The 18,353-nt window shown below is 32.5% G+C and overlaps 1 protein-coding gene and 1 long non-coding RNA gene across 6 annotated transcripts in view; one reads left to right on the top strand and one right to left on the bottom strand.

Annotated features, from left to right (window-relative positions):
- Positions 1-18,353, bottom strand: part of LOC127734500 (nuclear hormone receptor HR96-like) — a 167,247-nt gene that overhangs the window by 70,327 nt on the left and 78,567 nt on the right. The window contains exon 1 of one of the 5 annotated variants that reach the window (XM_052244404.1): positions 9,582-9,603. The exons of the other annotated variants lie outside the window; for them this stretch is intronic. The gene's annotated coding sequence lies outside the window, so the exon portion shown is untranslated. Of the gene's footprint in view, positions 1-9,581; positions 9,604-18,353 lie in introns of those variants that run through there. 5 annotated transcript variants of the gene reach the window in all.
- LOC127734512 (uncharacterized) lies at positions 1,129-17,159 on the top strand. The gene is made up of 3 exons (XR_007997637.1): positions 1,129-1,748; positions 2,125-2,292; positions 16,739-17,159. It is a non-coding gene; the product is annotated as an uncharacterized LOC127734512 (long non-coding RNA).

The raw sequence follows: 18,353 nt of genomic DNA, 5'->3' as shown, positions 1-18,353 counted from the left end.
AATTAATGATTTTATTGATAAATGGAAGCATTGAAAGCCTAAAAAACTATATCCATTATCTTTTTATACAGAAAATAAAACCTCTAAATCTGTTAAAAGCATTGCATAATTCAAACTTGGAAGAATTCAGAGTTATTTTCTTTCTCAAACATCACATTTTTTTATCTGCTTCTCATAGATGTCTGATTATGAAATTTGAACTCTTTACATAAATGTGTGTCAACAAGAATACAAAAAAAAACCCTTAGTGGTTCCCCTTTCATAATCCTAGATTATCTCCTTTACATCAAACCAGTAGAGAATTCATTTCCCTCAAAGGTTATGATTTATGTTTATGAAATATGACAGCAAATCTTCCACCATTTTACTCTCCCTTTATCTGGAAGGTAATATGCAGAACAAACATATAAATAACATCAAAAAGGTGCACATACATTTTGTAATTCAAAATGTTTTCTTCTGTGAAAGATCTAATTCAAAACCAAATGATTGGAATAGACTTTGAACCTAATAACAGTTTCTTTCAGTAATTGAATTTCAATGTGATGTTAACAGCAATATAAATTTTGCAAAGTGGTTACCAGAACAAAATATATGAAAAAAAAAAGAAAGAAATGGTCAAAAGGTACAATCATCAAATATTAAAGTAAAAACAAATAAAAGAAGAATGTGTCCATGGGATACAGATGCCCCCGCTTGAAAATATACAAGATTCAATGTACTAATTCATACCTATTGATGTTTTGTTTTCTTTGAAACTTAATGACATTTGTTTTTGTATCTTGTCAATAGTTAGGGTGAGGAAACGACAAATTAACCAATTTTTTTCCAATTTATAAAAGGACATAACTCAAGAATGGTGTCACGCCACCCAAATTTAATTTTGATCTGTGTTTGGTGGTAATAAGCATTGTGCATAAGGTCCAGAACATTTGGTTGTGGCAAAAATAAGTTAAGAGTGTGGAAACAGCAGATTAAGCAATTTTTCGATTGATAAAGGGATAATTAACTCAAAAACACTCAATCTTCCTAGAGAGTTTTCAAGTACATGAGAATTTATAATCATTATACAATGTTCTACACGAAGATATCATGAAAAAAAATGATTTACTCAGTGTCTCTGTCACTTTCTTGCAATTCTAAATAAGGACCAATTACCTTCCACTACCAGTTATTCTGCTTCACTAAGAGGCCAATGACACCAGTAAAATATAATTACATTGGTAATTATGTCAAACCATTTATTGTGAAATCGAATCAATATTAAAAGTCAACATCACAAATCAAAAAGCTCCTTCAATAGTCCCGATTTCTTCCTTGGCTGCTCAAATTTAAAGCATACATTTGGGAAAACAATACAAACCATTTATATATAATTGAAAAACTAGTGCTAATATTATAACACAAATGTTTTACCAGTAATTATGAAAACATCAATCGTTTTCAAAATATTTAATGTGCCCATCATAACCAAACATATTTAACTAGATCCTCCAGACTGAAATTAACATATTAAAAGCAAAACTAATCTAGCGTGGAATAGATTTTAATTTAAAAACAGTAGGATCTCATACCAAAGACTTGAATGTTTTGTTTGGATTGTAACCAAACGAAAAATTATATCACTGCAAGTTATGTTACATCTTTTTGTGCTAGGTACATAATTTTCTATTTGAAGGTTTGTATCCTGTAGAATATCATACTGAGGTCAATCAGTTTCATGCAAATGATAATCCAGCATTTTTCAGGTACATTTATCTACCCTTCCCACATAAAATAAGTGCAAAGTGTCAGTCAGACACGAGGTCTTAAGTACTGTACAAATTATAACTTTTTATTTGACAACAGAACTGCCAAATCTAATGACAAAAAAATCACTTGTAATACTCATTGTCTAACTTCGCAGTAAGTAATCTTAGCCAACCACAAAATGATGGAGTGATCAAATCTCTGTATCACTATAAGACCAAACTATTATTTGTTTGAAGACCTCAGATTCGAGACATTTGTACTGAATTGCTAATGAAAAGTACTAATTCTGCAAAGAAGATTTTAGAGTGTTTGAAGTTTTTACCAATAATTTTGGGTGAATAACAACTTTTAATCTGTATGTATTCTTTGCAGCCATCAACAGCCAAACAAAAGACAATAGTACATCCCACTTACCAAGTACTTTAGAATAAAGAGTATTGTTCTACCTATTAACTGAGATCAAAGACCAAGTTGAAAATGCCAACTGTAAAACAAATGAACCTCCAAATATGAGGCCTAGCTGTATGGACCAAAATTTTGGTGAGAGCTATTCCAAAATGGGTATTATAAAGTTTATGGGTAAGGCTTAGTCTAAGGATAAATTATACAGTCTGTATATCTAGTCTTAAGAGACTAAGAATAAGCTGTTTATCTAGTTTGAAGATAGAATAAGCTGTTTAGTTTTCTTATCTGTTTAATATAATAATTTGTCAAGTCTGAAGTCACATATGTAGTTAGTTTGACAAATTTGATTCAATATACATGGTATTGCCAGGTTTCATGAAAACTGTGACATAAGAAGTGATTTTATTCACTGTTTAACAAGATAATTTTGAACAACAGCAATTTTTGAGGTTAACAAGTTACAGTCTGAAGTTTCGGTTGTTTCTTTGGAAACAATGTGTTTTCTATCTCACACTGTTTGCACACCCTTGATCAAGACAATATGAAACTTGTAATACAAAGTGTGACTTTATCTTCTATAGATTTTTCCAGTTTCAAAATTGTTACCAAAACAAGACTACTTATTAACCTAGTCTATAGATTTTTCCAGTTTCAATATATGTTACAAAAACAAGACTACTTATTAACCTAGTGACCTAGTCTATAGATTTTTCCAGTTTCAATATATGTTACAAAAACAAGACTACTTATTAACCTGCTCACTCTGCTCCATGATCCAAATCATAAATCATTGAAGCCTGATATACTGTAGGTCATGCAGTCTTATTTAAACTGAAATCTTTTAATAGTAAGTGATCTGGGAAATATGATAATGAAAACAGTCATGGTATTAGCATGCAATAAAATCATTTTCATCAACTTAAAAATACTTGTTTATATTGCATAACATTCTTCAAATTTTTTCACTTATAACCAATTTTTCATACAGATATGCTAAGTTTCAATCATCAAGGTACTTTCAGCAGTGAAATATAAGGTGCCAGACTGTCCTTAACTTTACCAAGTACAGATAACTTATTCATTAAGCATAGGTAAACTACCTGATGAGGGCATGTTTTGGATTCATTACAAGGTCAATGACATTCATTTAGCTAGTTGGTGTTCCCTCCATTACAAGGTCAATGACATTCATTTCGCTAATGCTAGTGGGTGTTTCGATCCATCACAAGTCCAATGACATTCATTTAGCTAGTTGGTGTTCCCTCCATTACAAGGTCAATGACATTCATTTCTCTAATGCTAGTGGGTGTTTCCATCCATCACAAGGTCAATGACATTCATTTAGCTATTTGGTGTTTTCCTCCATAACAAGGCCAATGACATTCATTTAGCTAGTTGGTGTTCCCTCCATTACAAGGTCAATGACATTCATTTAGCTGTTTGGTGTTTTCCTCCATAACAAGGCCAATGACATTCATTTAGCTAGTTGGTGTTTCCCTCAATTCAGGACCAATGACATTTATTTAGCTAGTTGGTGTTTTCTTAAATTTCAAGTTCAATGACATTCATTTAGCTAGTTGGTGCTTCCCTCAATTACAAGGCCAATGACATTCATTTAGCTAGTTGGTGTTTTCTTAAATTTCAAGGTCAATGACATTCATTTAGCTAGTTGGTGTTTTCTTTAATTTCAAGGTCAATGACATTCATTTAGCTAGTTGGTGTTTTCTTTAATTTCAAGGTCAATGACATTCATTTAGCTAGTTGGTGTTTTCCTCAATTACAAGGCCAAGGGCATTTATTGAGCTAGTTGGTGTTTACATCCATTACAAGGCCAACAACATCTATTTAGCTAGTTGGTGTTTCCCTTCAAAGTATGTAAAGTTTAGATAGATATCATGTTTCCTATCCATTGAATGTATGACTGGCTATTTATCAATTTGTTTTTTAATATTTGCCTTGAAAAATTGAGTTGTGACTGGGCAAGAGCCTCATGGCTAGTCAAGGTCAATAAAAAAAACCATAGTGGTACAACTAGAGTGTTACTTTACAGCTACATAATTATAATTGCTTATTCTATCCAATGATGTATAGAAAGTAGTAGCTTACTGTATTTTGTGTTCTTTAATTAAGGAAATTTGGTGTTGATAGCAGTAGTCTCTCTTAAATATTTTCACAAAACTCAGGGGAATTTAGAACTTGACATATAGCAAATATATGTTTATTTTTAAAGGACCGAATGTAGATCCCTAAATATTTTTTTTCTTTTTTGTGTTGCTTTTTTTTTTATATAAAGACAGACACATATACTGCAAATCACCTTATAAAGTACAAATGAAATAAATTATAAAAATCCTGACTGATTCGTAAACTTAGCACATGAACTTTTAAATGATTAATGCATCTTTACAACAAGTGAAACTTCAGTATTGCCTTTAACAAAGTTATTAATATTCCTTAACCACTGAATTTACTACATGTATTTACATTTAAATTTTATAGATATCCATTACTAATGTTGTTATTGGGAAGACCTATTATTTATATCTAAAAAAAGTCAAGTACTTTTAGCAGCCAAGGACTCATTTTTCATAACTTCTCAAGGCTGAAACACTTACAGTGAAGAGCTTTCAAAGTCAATGGACTCCCGAAAGTAACAAATATAGACATATATTCAGCTCTTTGATCATTTAATAGATTGTTTAATTATGTTCAATGATTACTTTTATTTGCTGTAACATATATAACCAATCAATTTTTTTTTTGGAAGTTCTTTATTTCTGCAATTGATACTCTTCAAGTCTAAACTATTACATGTGTCTTCAAACTATACAAGAAAGATAAAATTATTGTAAAGGTATGACACTGAGTCCTACTTACTAAAATGTTGTATTGAACCAGATGACTATTACGGTGATGGTGAAATTATTAGAAAAACTCATTACTAAACCAAACCTACTCATGGGTGAAAAGTAGGTCATAGTGACTCAATGTTTGCTTAAACAATGTGATATACTATTCTTAAAGACTCTAGTAATGAAAATCATTAATCTATTACTAATAGGTTTTAAGAATTAGATATGAACCAACAAATTATGTCCCTCAAATGTGTTATATAGGTTACAGTGACCAAAATGTTGCTGAACAGTATTGTACTTTACAAGACAGTTTTAGTGGCAAAATATTATTGAATAATGCATCACTTTTTCTGACCTGTTTGGGAATTGCCATACAAAGTTATTATGAATTTTATTTACCAAAAAAAACAATTTTTCAATGATCTTTATAATTTTTTTTGAAACACTAGCTGATTTAATATAGATAGAAAAGACTTTAAGAAATGAGGTTAATTTTGAGTGACTTAGTTACATCAATGTTTGGTGGTTCTGAAAGGAGTTGTAATTGAATAAATAAATGTTCATAGTAAGTTTTAAGGAATAATTTCAATCCTTTTCAAGAGCATTGTTGTTAGTAGTTGATATGACATTATTGTTGACATTAGTTCCCTCTACATGGTATTCATCCTTGTCAAGGAATGATTGAATTGATAAGGCATTCTTTGATTCTTTTAGCACAATTTTGGTGGTTGTAGAGAAATGTTACAATATGTGGGTTTATGTAGAATGACTGTTGAATTATTAGGTAAAAATTACAGTGTAAATTGCAAACAAATGTTTTATTGCATAGCACAATATGTTGTTTAAGATCAGAAAAGTAAAATAATAATCTATATGCTTTGCTGCTGCTTATCCTCAAAAATACACTACCTATCAACCAATCAAAATCCAGAATACTTATGTAAGGTATAATTATTATATAAATGCTTTATCTTGTTCTATCTGTACTGTCATATCAATAAATTGTTCTTTTGAGAATCCATATAAACAGGAATGTAATTAAATCTCTAAACCATTGTTCCACGATTCCATTTAAGACTTAAGACGTCATAATGTGTTTTTCTACATGTTCTATATATATATAAAAACTTCAGACATTTAATTCCTTCAGAAAAAAAAACCTGTAATAAGACTAGCCTTGCTTTACAAGATATTGAAGATGTAGAACTGTAAGGCTTCAGGAAACAGCATTTATGATGACGTGTGTAGTCAATAAGCCTTTAGAGAACTAACCAAATAAATTCAAATTAAATTTACCAAGATCTAACTTGCATACAACTTTAAAGTTTGTTACATGCTTAGGAATACTAACAAGATTTTAAAACTGATTTCAAAAGTTTGATTTAATTACAAGTTGTATGTTTCTTTGGATGAAATCTATTAGAGTATAATCATGTTAATCCAAGCGGCAGGAAAGATATTTTAAGGATTTTAAAAGTCAAGCGAGCATGACCAATGTAAATTGTAACTTGTCAAGCTGTTTTGAAGAAAACACTTCATTTATGATAATGGCGATTAAGGTGAGAAAAATTACAGCTTGTAAACGCATCAATAGCCCTGTTGAAATTGATCAGACATAACCGTCATGTAAATTACTACACTTGATGTATAATCATAGTTTATAACACACAACTAGTCACATTTCAACACACACTTAAGAAAATGTAAATAAATAAGATATAATTTATATACCAATTTTGTAATTGGCTATGATTTAATAATCTTCACAGAGCATTCTCCCAAAAATAAACATGTTTAGATACTGCTATAAATAGAATTACTATACAGTTACACTTTCAGGGAGAATAACATGTTTTTATGTGCAGGGCTTATTTAAGAGGAGAAAGGACCTGTTTTTAGGGAATTCAGAATTGAGACATCTAATTGGTGGGAATTTGGGAATTTTAAATGTTTGAGATTAGGGAATTCATGCTTTCATTATATCGTGATACAGGAACAGACACATTAATTTCACAGGGATCCTGGATTCCTACCCCCCCCCCCCCCCCCTTCTTATTCAGAAAAAGGGTTGAAAAATAAGTATTTTTTTATGTTTAGACTAAAATAATCTATACAGCATGGTTCAGAGTACTTATAGTTTTATACAGCATGGTTCAGAGTACTTATAGTTTTTAAGTATTAATTAAACTGCTTTCAATATAAATTTTTTTTTTTTTTTCTATTTATCAAAGGGAAAAGAACTGTGAAATCTAAATCTGTGTTTAAAGGGGTCCCTAAAGAAATCTACTTTTTTTCAATTGACTTGTTGGAGGGTATTGGTCAAAAGTGCCTAGTAGTACCTGACATTTCCAATCTTAAGGATTTGATAGAAACTTACTAGAGTTTTCTTGCAAAACCAAAAATTTGGCTTCTTTCTGCTTTATTGAGGTGTAAAACTCTAGAAGGACAAAAGTGAAATCAATCCAAAGTCAAGTTATCATCAGGAAAGCAACTCTATAACTATAACACCACCCCTACCCATAAGCACCATTTGACAGGTGAATACACAAATTGGGCTATTTCTAACCTTTCAAGAGGTGACCTGTTTTTAGTCTAGTTACCTTTGGTATAAATTATAGAAGATCAGTGATTTAATATAGTGTTTAGCTTTTTTTTCATATAAATTAAACTTGATATGCAAATGTGCATAAAAAAAACATTATCAAGATATTATTCAATAATGGAAACATTATTCAGAAAAACAAACTTCCAACTACATTTAATTTCATAAATTTCAAATAAATTCCGCTTTCGACACTTATTTCTTGTTATTATATAGTTTGGAAACTGGACTAATAACCAGGTGTGGATCCAGCCATTTTTAAAAGGGGGGTTACAATCCAACACATGCAAGTCATATAAAATGAGAGATTTTAACCATATGTCTCCATGCAAGTCCAGCATTAGTTGTCAAAACAAAAAGAGGGGTTTCAACCCCCAGAAGGGTGCCACAAATAACCCTGTATGGAGGAGCATAACAAAAAAGTATGCCTCACTGATTAGAACTTCAAGTTTACAACACATTTTGACAAGAAATAACTCATAGATTTTTATAGGATGTAATTACCATGTTAAGAAAAGCATCCTGTCCATGTACTAACACAGACAAGAAATAAATTACACATTTATAAAATAATTGTCACTTTATCTGAATAGTAAAGCAGAAAAAATACACCTAAAATACTGTCAAGGTAAACACGCATACAAATTGTCAATGGCATTTTTGGCTAAATAGGTAACAAAATCTTTTAAATGATGACTCAAAATGATACAATGAAAGATTACAAAAGAAAGATTAAAACATCTTTTCTCAACACAATAGTCATATTTAAAGTTTCATTTTACCATATAAAGACAAGATTGTTAAAATCTTCCATGTTTATGTGTTAGATGTGAAACATGGATATTGTATTATTTGGATTAAAATATTTTTTTTTCTTCCAGTACGTATAATTACAATGTAAATTTCATTTGTAATCCTTACAAGGAAGGTTTTAATGGACCAATTCAGATGCATTATGGGAATGAAAGTGTTTTGGTTGTTCTCGTTGGTCTAGATACTTTTTGTGAGGATGCCGAAATTGCCCAACCTAACTTTTGACAACTGAAGTTGAATTTCTGAAGTAGTCCATTGTACATATATGTACTAGAAAATATGGTCCAATGTAGTAACCAGCAATGCTCATAAAAAAATACAACTAAAGTTGACTAGGATTTATTGATTGTTGTAACTTTGCTAAACATTCAGTGCATATCGATGACGAGATGTTGACCAGGAGAAAGGTCACTGAAATCTTTGTCTTCTGAATATGATGAACAGTAATACAAGCTCTGTTATTTCCATTTTACATCGGCTACAGATACAACCCTATTTTATTTTACTCCAATATCAATTTCTGTCATTTTTAGGGGGACATTTTATTATTAGTTTACCTGATAATCTGAAAAGGGATTCTGAATTTTCGTTAAAACGACATTACCGGTATTCTGTTTGGTAGTACTTGAGAGAAGTGTGACAGAAATATTTATTAGACAAAAAAAAAAAAACCAGACAGACAGACAGACTAGATGAATCCACTTTAGCCTGGGGTATAATAAGAACACACAGTAATGTCTGTTTAGCTATGTGAAAACACAGCTACTCCCCATTAGGGACGTTTGCTCCAAGATGCTGACTGTCATACAAGTAGAAGATTTGGAATACTGTAAAATCTGATTCAACCCACCACTTTCATTCCCTGTACAAAACTATGACAGTCAATCAAAACTTGTTGACACCCACAAGGGTCTTTTTATAGATTTTCCAAAAAACCAGCAAGTCTTGATGAACTTTATACCTTAAAATAAAGTACATTAGTTAGTCCTTATTCCTACTAACAATGACAAAACTACCTTCAAATGTACTAACAACCGTTTGTATATTGTTTGACTGACAATAAGGTATTATGCAAGAGAAGGAAAACGAAAAAAAAAACAATATATGCAATCTATGATTACAGTAACGATTCCATTTCAGTTTGTCAAGCCTACCTGTAAACAGCTGATACCTGTACCAAACGACTTCCTATTACTTGGACGAGAATATTTTGTTCATGATACTTTCCATTTGGAATTTATCTTCAAATGCACATCATACGAGCCAATGACTTTTTTCAATTGAATTCAATAACAGATGAATATTTATATGCAACACCTGTGAAACTTTAGGACGTTTATAACGTCTTTGTTGAATTTCAATAATATTTAAGCACAATATTGGATTCTTTGTTGTTTAATGCTAAAATGGATTATCTCCCCTGAATATCAGGTTATTAAAATGCAATTTTTTCTACATTTACTACGGTTTAAGTGTTGTGATTGATCTAACAGAGTTTATATCCTCTCAATTCCTCTTTGGAGGTAAATAGCACTGACAAGACACCATACTTTTTTTAAACTTTGACTGTTGTAAATCTTACCAGAGCCCACTTTTGCAGTTAATCAAGATACTGCCTCTAGGGACATCAATCATGAATATGAATATTATACCTAATAAGACCTGTTGATAAAAACTAAATGTACATGTAAATCATGTATCATTTTGCATTCAAGTGAGAATCTGGATTGATCTGGTCTCAAGAAATCTGTTTATAGAGGTAAATCCATAACCTTTCAGGGAATAACTTCATATTTTTGCTAACCTGGGGCTTAGTGAGGCAATAACATTTGACAAGTTTTCCAGAAGTGAAAAAATATCACATTCTATATGTTATTTAATGTACTAGGGTGTAAATCCTGTTCTCCATTGAAACAACATCTTGTTACAAACCAACAATCACAACAAGCATCAGATACATGTACCCAATGCAGTGGTTAGCAGTCACAATAATCATCGAATACATGTCCAAAGGCAGTGGTTAGCAGTCACAATAATCATCGGATACATGTACCAAGGCAGTGGTAAGCAGTCACAATAATCATCGAATACATGTACCAAGGCAGTGGTTAGCAGTCACAATAATCATCGGATACATGTACCAAGGCAGTGGTTAGCAGTCACAATAATCATCGGATACATGTACCAAGGCAGTGGTTAGCAGTCACAATAATCATCGACTACATGTACCAAGGCAGTGGTTAGCAGTCACAATAATCATCGAATACATGTACCAAGGCAGTGGTTAGCAGTCACAATAATCATCGGATACATGTACAAAGGCAGTGGTTAGCAGTCACAATAATCATCGGATACATGTACCAAGGCAGTGGTTAGCAGTCACAATAATCATCGAATACATGTACAAAGGCAGTGGTTAGCAGTCACAATAATCATTGGATACATGTAACAAGGCAGTGGTTAGCAGTCACAATAATCAACGAATGCATGTACCAAGGCAGTGGTTAGCAGTCACAATAATCATCTAATACATGTACCCAAGGCAGTGGTTAGCAGTCACAATAATCATCGAATACATGTACAAAGGCAGTGGTTAGCAGTCACAATAATCATCGGATACATGTACCAAGGCAGTGGTTAGCAGTCACAATAATCATCGAATACATGTACCAAGGCAGTGGTTAGCAGTCACAATAATCATCGGATACATGTACCAAGGCAGTGGTTAGCAGTCACAATAATCATCGAATACATGTACCAAGGCAGTGGTTAGCAGTCACAATAATCATCGGATACATGTACCAAGGCAGTGGTTAGCAGTCACAATAATCATTGGATACATGTACCAAGGCAGTGGTTAGCAGTCACAATAATCATCGAATACATGTACCCAAGGGAGTGGTTAGCAGTCACAATAATCATTGAATACATGTACAAAGGCAGTGGTTAGCAGTCACAATAATCATCGGATACATGTACCAAGGCAGTGGTTAGCAGTCACAATAATCATCGAATACATGTACCAAGGCAGTGGTTAGCAGTCACAATAATCATCGGATACATGTACCAAGGCAGTGGTTAGCAGTCACAATAATCATCGAATACATGTACCAAGGCAGTGGTTAGCAGTCACAATAATCATCGGATACATGTACCAAGGCAGTGGTTAGCAGTCACAATAATCATCGGATACATGTACCAAGGCAGTGGTTAGCAGTCACAATAATCATCGAATACATGTACCAAGGCAGTGGTTAGCAGTCACAATAATCATCGGATACATGTAACAAGGCAGTGGTTAGCAGTCACAATAATCATCGAATACATGTACAAAGGCAGTGGTTAGCAGTCACAATAATCATCGGATACATGTAACAAGGCAGTGGTTAGCAGTCACAATAATCATCGAATGCATGTACCAAGGCAGTGGTTAGCAGTCACAATAATCATCGAATACATGTACCCAAGGCAGTGGTTAGCAGTCACAATAATCATCGAATGCATGTACCAAGGCAGTGGTTAGCAGTCACAATAATCATCGAATGCATGTACCAAGGCAGTGGTTAGCAGTCACAATAATCATCGAATGCATGTACCCAAGGCAGTGGTTAGCAGTCACAATAATCATCGAATGCATGTACCCAAGGCAGTGGTTAGCAGTCACAATAATCATCTAATACATGTACCCAAGGCAGTGGTTAGCAGTCACAATAATCATCGAATACATGTACCAAGGCAGTGGTTAGCAGTCACAATAATCATCGAATACATGTACCAAGGCAGTGGTTAGCAGTCACAATAATCATCTAATACATGTACCCAAGGCAGTGGTTAGCAGTCACAATAATCATCGAATGCATGTACCAAGGCAGTGGTTAGCAGTCACAATAATCATCGAATGCATGTACCAAGGCAGTGGTTAGCAGTCACAATAATCATCGAATGCATGTACCCAAGGCAGTGGTTAGCAGTCACAATAATCATCTAATACATGTACCCAAGGCAGTGGTTAGCAGTCACAATAATCATCGAATACATGTACCCAAGGCAGTGATTAGTAGTCACAATACATGTACCAAGATTTATCTCAAAACGGGTTCTGTCCAGAACCTTATCCAGTACATGTATATTGGTTTTTACAGTATTCAAGGAAAAAAAATTAAATTAAATCCAGTCATTTTACTTATATTCACACGCTTATATTATATCTAATCATCAAATACTTCCCCTTTCCAAAAAAAACAGACTTTTACCATAATATGGGAAATATTGCATTAATCAAAAGGTTCATCATTCACTCAATCTTACTTATTATCTTGTATTATCTCCTAAACAAGAAATTGAAAATACATAAAAAAATCAAAAAATTCAAATCATAAAAAGTAAATAATCAGCTTGGTGGGGGCAAAAATTGAAAAGAGAAAAAAATCATATTGAAAAATAAACATACTACTTGAAACACTTAAAGTAACTTACATGTGTTTCAGCTGTTGCTATTTCTGTAATAAACTAAATCAGATTTCTTTTATTGAAATTTTTCAAATAAAATGACCAGTAGTTCAATAGCATAACCTTTTTCTGATCATAAATGACCACATAAAAAGGTGTCATAAAAACAACCTTTAAATTTCCATTTATCATTCCCAATGCAGACTACTATTATTAATTAGTTGTAAAATGGTAGGTCTTAATTGAGAAATATTTTCATCACCTGGAAGCTTATCTACATTTATATGATAAACATTGTAAGTTAACTTTCCTTATCAACTTAAACACAAAGCAGTTTGGCAATTCTTAATGTTTATTTCAAAAATGTAACATACATTCATCCATTCTGCAAAACATATATTCCTGTAATGAGGCCATAAGATGACCTATAGATGTTAATTTCTACGTCATTTTGTCTCGGGAGAAAGGTTGTCTCATTGGCAATCATACCACATCTTCTTATTCTTACATTTAAATTTTTGTCAACTTAGTGATGCAAAGAATATATTAGAGGTGTATGTTTTACTGTAAATAAAAGCTTGATTCATACAAAACATAATCTGCTCAAAACAGAAATGTGAACTGGTCAGCTTATAACCGCTGCTTTAACACTGATTTATTAACCAATTTGACAAAAAAGGTGAGACCAATATACATGTAATTGTATTTACACCATGATGCCATTAAAATAAATGAAATTGGACTACATGAATTTTAATTTTATCATGTTTTACCATGAAAGCATGTCAAATTGCTGGAAGATCCCTCCTTACTTATTGAAAGCTACCATTAACGTTTAACAATTTGTTACTATATCCAACCATTCTATCAAAGACTAATGTGTGCATGGTTCACCTGCTCTCTGTTTGTCAGTTTTTATCTCTCCAGATTTCCTTCTTTGCCTCTTGGCTGTTGTGATAAAATACATGATGACATCACCACACAATTTTATGGAACCACCTTAATGTAATGGTGCAAATTGGATACAACCAATCAGACCATTGCCCATCATCGGCAGTGGTGAATCAAGGATAGGGCCTAGAGGGCGTATGCTGGGCTATGCTCCCTATTGATCCCCCCAAAAAATAAAGGTCTCATGTTTCTCACGATTTATATGATTTTAAGCATAAAATTTTCCAAAAAAAAAATGTCTCCTTGCTCCGCTCGACAGTATCTATTATGTTTAAAGGAATTACGCCTCCTTTTCAAAAATCTTGAATCCGCCCCTTATGGGTGTATGAAATACATGCTGTTAGTTGCAGTGCAACAAATCTGCCCAGTAACTATTTTTTAGCTAACAGATGAATTTGTAAAAATTACCAGCAAAAAGCCTAACCAATCAAAAAAAATAAAACAGTTTTGGAGGCAACTGTCAAAGATTAATTTTGCAAAAGGTCAATCCATTTTCTTAAAAGGTTTTTGTTGAATATGACATTCAATATCTTGTCCAGGAGAGAATTATAACAGTACTAAAGTGTGACCAGATTAAATGACACAATTTGAGCAAATTTTCACCATAATTTCTCACCTGGAGGCACATTAATCTTATATACTTTGTCCAATCCTTTTCATATTTAAAAGTGACAGTTAAAAAGTTGATAACAAGAGTACCAGATACAGAATCTGCTCATTAGTTTTAAATAGGGATGTCAACTCGGTGAAGATTTACTAATCGTACTTGTTGAATTTACCGAGCGATACTCGAGTACTCGCTCGGTAAAACATTTAAAAAATGGAAACACAAAACTATTTCAATAGTCGGTTAAAGAGCTCACCAGAGCTCATGTTTTGTCTGTTATTATGTATATATATGCCGACTTTAAATAAAATTTACTTACTTACTTACCATTTTATAAATTGTGGGTCGTTGTCTTATGAACGTAAAACCCTCAACATTATTACCTAGACTAGATAATAGTCCAAGGCATTTTATACCATAATTGATAGCTCATTTACTACATGTACTAATTATGTAAACTGGCAATAACCTAATCAAGTAATTAATTAATATCTACAGAAAATTGATTACTCAAACAACAGTATTTGGGAACCGTAAAAACACATTAAATGATCAACAAAGGGGTGATGATTATAACTTACTGATGCCTTTAATCATTTTCTGAGGGTGCAACGAATATGTTCTTATTTAAAAATATATTCTTGTCAACTTTTTCTGGGACGAGGCAATTTCATAACTTTGTTAGATAACTAACAGTCCTGCTGATGAAAATATATGCTCTGACGATACAGGATGGGAGAATGACTAAGATTAATTAGCTAAAAGTGTAAGCCTAGGAAAAGTGCACTTTTTCATAGCCTACCTCTCGTTTGGAGGAATTTTAAATGACAGTTAAACGCAAACATTCGAATCGTATTTTGATTTTTAATTAATCTTAATTAAGTAAACATTTAATTTTCCTGGAGACCGGCGCTCTCAATAAACATATTTTTTTGTTGACGCTTAAAAAAGCAACCACATTCTAACAGGAAACCGATTAGTCGAGTATCATTTTGGTATTCGATACTCGGTACTACCGAGCGATACTCGAGTACTCGAGTACTCGTTGACATCCCTAGTTTTAAACTATTAAATGTTGGTTTCTGTGGATCCATAAAAATTAGCTCTAATGTGTGGTGATGTTATCATGCATTTGGCTTCAGGTTATCACAACCAAGATAAACAAGGAGAAAATTGAATCATACACACATTGGTCTTCAAAAAATAAACCAGAAGATCCGAAAAGTTAAAGAATTAGAATTTGAATAAATAGTTTTCTGTTCTTGATGGAGTGGCTTTCAATATGCTCAAATACCTTTGATAAACTGTCGTACAGGACTTGATGATGGTAAGGTCTACAAAGGTCAAAGAATGATCTAGTCTTCTGTTGTCATTAAAAAACCAACTGACTGACAGTCAGTGACAAATATGACACTTTCTTATTCGAAATTATGAAACATAAGTTTTGCTTGCTATCAAGAACAAATCTATCAATATATTTGTTTAGGTCTAAAATTATTAAGTCCAATGTTTGGCTACAGCGTTATTTTAGTCAAGTACAACAGAATTTCTGCTTGAACCAATAAGTTACTAATAAAAACCTTTCCCTTAAGATGGTCAATGCCATATTATAACAGATAACACCAATGAATACAACAAAGTCATTTCAACAAGTCTTCCTAATCTTCCATACAATTTACCTTTAAGTACAGGATTGGCTATTGCAGACAAATCTGACCTTATGACCAGGCAGTTTTGAATAACATTTCTTCCTATAAAGGGAATAACAGAGGCAGAATTAGAGGGGTGACAGGGTGCCCGGCCTCCCTTATGGAGCTACATTTATGGTTAATGCAGACTTTTTACCTGTTCCACTCCAAACATTGTTTAGTTAGCCCTCCCCCCTTTTTCAAAATCCTGGATCCACTGTATTTCTGAACTGCAGAAAACACTTGCACTCTAAGAAAACAGTAGTAAATTCAGTTGACAGATTCATGATATAATTATGGAACTTTTTATGATATAACATTGCAAAGTTGATGACAGAAAATGTAAATGCTAAATTTTATTATTTCCATCTTCTTATAAGCATATTTGCATATTTTCATGAAAAGGGGAATTATCTTACATTCATATCCTGATTGAATAAATATTATCATTTTACTTGCCTTTTGGCCTAAAATATATGGTCATTCCAGTGTCATTTATTGGAATTCAACATTGTACCATACTATACAAGTTTCAGATCAATACAATGACACCAAGTAATCTTGAGTTTGAAAAGCAAAATATTTTTAATATATTTCAACACCTTTGTCATTGTAGGAATGGACACTGGAAGAGTCAAGGCTTAGGCATAGGTCAAAATGTAAAGGCTGAGACAAAGGTCACAAGTGTACAGATCATCAGCTAAACAGTGTGAATATTTCAAAAAGGATGAACAATTTTGAACTTGTAGTGTGGATCTTCTCATGTTTTAGCCATAGAAACAAGTCAAAATGAACACAAAGGAACCGACTGACAACTTTATACAAGGATACGTACATAGTTCAAATTTTACCATATTTGTCTTAAATACCTACTTCATTAAAATTTATATATTCCTGTACCCTTCGGTGTTATATAACACATTTATTAACTAAAAGCTGGCTTAAATTTCCTATAGTATACAATGGCTCATGTGTTCTATTTTCAAAATTCAAATCATGGAGAACTACTGTAAGACATAATTTATACTCACAATATATGTTATTTTTTTTATTTATATTGGTAAGAAATCATTTTTATGACAAGGCGAATCACAACTCTAGTTGGGAAGTGGCAATAAATTAGCCATTAATTACAAATCGTATTTTATGTATCTATTAATATGTCTGAAAACTTTGAGAAGGTTTTTATCATTTCTTTGAAAGCAGCTTGGCAAGTCTTTGTTAAAAAACCTCAAAAACTATTGACTGAAGCTTAGCACATGCTTTACAAACCTCATAAAAAACACATATACTTTATTTAATAGTAAATGTTTGAAGGAAACCTTTCAAGTTGTAAGAAGAAATAGTATGTATTTAAAGACCATCATGCATGCCTGCCAACTATGACAAAATTACTATGGACATTTTATGTAATGGACTTAATCCCTATGTAGGTGAATCAAAATATGCAAAGGCCAAATAAAGTATTGCTATGGTTCTTATCTTAATACTTATGATACTGCAGTCAATTTTTGAAGTCCTATCCTAAAATATTTTTATTTTGCAGATCTAATGAAGTTGAAATGAAAATCTTACATAATATGTTTTAGAAAATGGAACGTTTACCTACTAAATCGACCATAAACAGTGTATTTTCAGAATACTCTCTATAGAAACCCTACTGAAGTATTGTTGACTTCATTTGGTTTGGGCTGTTTAATGTTAAGACCCTTTCAGCTGAAGTCTTCACCATCATTTGTTTTAAAGCTTTCCAAACATATGGCCTAGAAATCACCTGATGAAGGTTAATCCAGAAACAATGTATTGTGTTGACAGAAATCATATCAAATGGTTTTTAATATACTGGTATTCTATTTTGGTCTTAATGGCATAAGAAATATAGAACAAGCTGCCGGACATTGTAACAATGTAAGCAACAAACCATCAATATCACACCTGTAGTTGATGAATCCCCACCGAAAACAAATAATATGATTTAAGTCCAGATTCTGATTGAAATATGACTATTTAAGAAAGAGCGTCATGACCCCTATATAACCCCCCTCAAAGACCGCCCTCACTCAGACTGCAGTCCTGAAAATTATCACTTTTCCATACAAGGAAGAATAAAGTCCCTTATAATTAGATTGGAGCACCACCATTTAAAGAAATCTAAAAAGACTGAACATATATTTCAGTTATGAGAATGTAAAGATTCATCCTGTACTAACTTGAATATTTTCAGTCCAACT

This window comes from Mytilus californianus, unplaced genomic scaffold (genome assembly GCF_021869535.1).
Source record: "Mytilus californianus isolate M0D057914Y unplaced genomic scaffold, xbMytCali1.0.p SCAF_3, whole genome shotgun sequence".
Lineage (NCBI taxonomy): Eukaryota > Metazoa > Mollusca > Bivalvia > Mytilida > Mytilidae > Mytilus > Mytilus californianus.
Note: the sequence above shows the minus strand (reverse complement) of the source record. Positions and strands in the feature narration are given on the sequence as shown.